Consider the following 2,840-nt stretch of genomic DNA (forward strand, 5'->3'; position numbering starts at 1 on the left):
AAACCCGTAAGTCTATAAAGATGATCTGGACAAAGGTCCAAATATGAAGGCACAATGCTTGTTAAGATTTAGAGAATGATCGTGGTTTGTTCCTCCTAGGTTGTTGAGATTTGGACAAGGGTCCAAATATCAAGGCCTAGTGCTTGGACCCTATCTATAACTACTTAAATAGTAATGCTTAAGATTTGGACAAGGTTCTAAATCTCAAAGAACACGATATTTTAACCACAGATTTAAGAAATGATATTTTAACCAAAATTTTAGATTTTGAATTTTAAGAGGGAATTTTTGAAATTTGGGAGGGAAAACAAACTTCCCTCGAAAATTTGAGGTTCAAATCGTCTAATGAATCATACTAGTTAAGTTTCTTGTTTCTTCATGTTTCCAACACCTTATCTTTGTATTTCTCAACTGTGTAGTTGTCCTCTAGCACTGGTACACCCTTAGGCATTTCATTTCTTAGATTCCATTGGTGTCACGTACTCAAAAATGTTTTAGTGGTCTACTAGGATTTATACGATCCCAAAGTGGTCTTCTTCTTTGGAGGAGATTTCACTTTTATTTCCTCCACTTCCTTGTCTAGAAGAGTTGAAGCCACCTATCCAACCATCTTGGACCTCCACAAGATTTTGAGCATCACCCCGGGGTTTCTATACCATTTTGATGACTTCCTATCAGTGTCTGGTAAAGACCCGACACTTACATGGTTCCGGACCACCCAGTCGGCTCTTGATGAAGAGCAGCGATGACTAATGCAACTATGCTCAATGCGACAAGCCAATGCTGGCGCGTTGAGCTGCCAATCTACCTAAGCTTGGGGAGTTAGCCGCGATTACGCACAGATTTGTTCCTAGGTACTTCATGATCCATATAGGAGTTAACGTCCAGACAGGTATGTAATTAAAATAAAATGGACACGGAATGGATAGAACTATGTAGATCAGAATAGAGACAAGTCAAAGACAAACCCATGAGACATTCTTTAGTATTAGCTTGGACTCTCAGCAGTACAATACACTGGCAACAATAACTCAACTCATGAACTCCTCAGCTCAACTATCCATTCCTTCGTCTATCTCTCTATTCCACTAACTTGAGAATAATCCCTCCACTTCTTACATCCATCTGCATACTACCTGTTTGCAAGAAGCTTTCACAAAGTTATTACAAAGTAAGAAAGCTTAACCCATAATAGTTTATTATAAAACAAGACAATCTAGGTGACGACCTGGGCAGCAGCCAAATGGCCTGGTTGACTGCCAGCACTTTCTCGTGGTCCTACTTTTTCTTTATGGTTAAAAATATCCCCAAGGTTGAGAGTCAAATTAAACCATTTGATTTTGTCACTCTGTAAGCACTTGAAGATGGTCTTCCTTATCCACCTGACTTAGCTCAATGACCACATGTATAAAGGTAGTGGCAGAAAGGGGTGTAAAGATAGACTTGGGAATGGATTATACAATTCGTCGACCAAGGCTTGCAGATTCACAAGGAGTTTTCTTTGCCCTTGTAGTGGGGTGTGAAGAATTTTTAGTAGTAGCTGTTGGTAGAAGTTGATCTAGAGTGAACATATTGCTCCATTTCCTTTGAGTCTTCCCATGAATTACACTAGGTAAGTTACCTATTTCTTGATGTCTCAAACACCCTATCCTTCTTTTTGTTAACCTTTTTAATGTGCCTCCACCAACACTAGTATACACTTTGTCAATTCTTTTCCTAGATCCTTTAAACCTTCCATTGGTACCATTTTGCTTCCAAAATGTTTATCATACTACTAGGATCCAGTAGATACCAAAGTCTTCTTCTTCTTCGGAGATTCCATTTTGAGTGTTCTTCTGCTCCAAAATGTTTGGCGTACTACTAGGATCCATTAGATCCCAAAGTGTTCTTCTTTGGAGGAGATTACATTTTTATTTCCTCCACTTCCTCATCCATAAAAGAGTTGGAGCCAACTTGGACCTCCACATAAGATTTTGGACGTTACATTAGGATTTATATACCATCCTAGTGGTGAGTTCCTCCTCAACTTACTTCTGCTCTTCTCACATTAAACAAGCTTTTTCTTTACCATCCTAGTGGTGAGTTCCTCCTCAACTTACTTTTGCTCTTCTTACATTAAACAAGCTTTTTCTTTACCATTAAAATTTTCCCCAAGGTCAACAGTCATATAAGACCTTTCGATTGTGTCACTACAAGCACTTGAAAATGATCTTCCTTGGTGGCCACTAAAACTAGCTCGATGGCCACCATATTCACAATAAGGGGTTGCCATGTTCACATAGATGCTCGGACATGTGTGAAGGCAGCAGTACAAATGGGTGTAAAGGAAATTAGGGAATGGATTACACAATTTGGTTGATGCTTGTAGAGCCAAAAAGATTTTTCCTTGCCCATCTAGAGGGGTGAGAAGAACTTTTAGAGCAGCTACATCTAGTAGTACATAGAAGCTGATATGGAGTAATCATTTTTCTTCATTTCCTTTGAGTGTTCCCATGAACCATACTAGTTAAGTTCCTTATTTCTAGATATCTCACACACCGTATCTTTCTATTTCTCAATTGTTTAGTATACATCCGACAACACTAGACACTCTCAGGCACTTCCTTTCCTAGATCTTTCAAAGATTCCATTGGTGCCACCTACTCTAAACTGTTTGTATAGCATCCTGTTTAGGATCCATCAGATCCCAAAGTGGTCTTCTTTTTTCAAGGAGGAGATCCCAATTTGATTTCCTCCACTTCCTTGTCCAGAAGAGTTGAAGCTACCTATCTAGCCATCTTGGACCTCCATAAGATTTTGGACATCACCTTGGACTTTCTATACCATCTTGGTGACTTCCT

Source organism: Cibotium barometz, chromosome 62 (genome assembly GCF_041138505.1).
Source record: "Cibotium barometz isolate CiBa-2024 chromosome 62, ASM4113850v1, whole genome shotgun sequence".
NCBI lineage: Eukaryota > Viridiplantae > Streptophyta > Polypodiopsida > Cyatheales > Cibotiaceae > Cibotium > Cibotium barometz.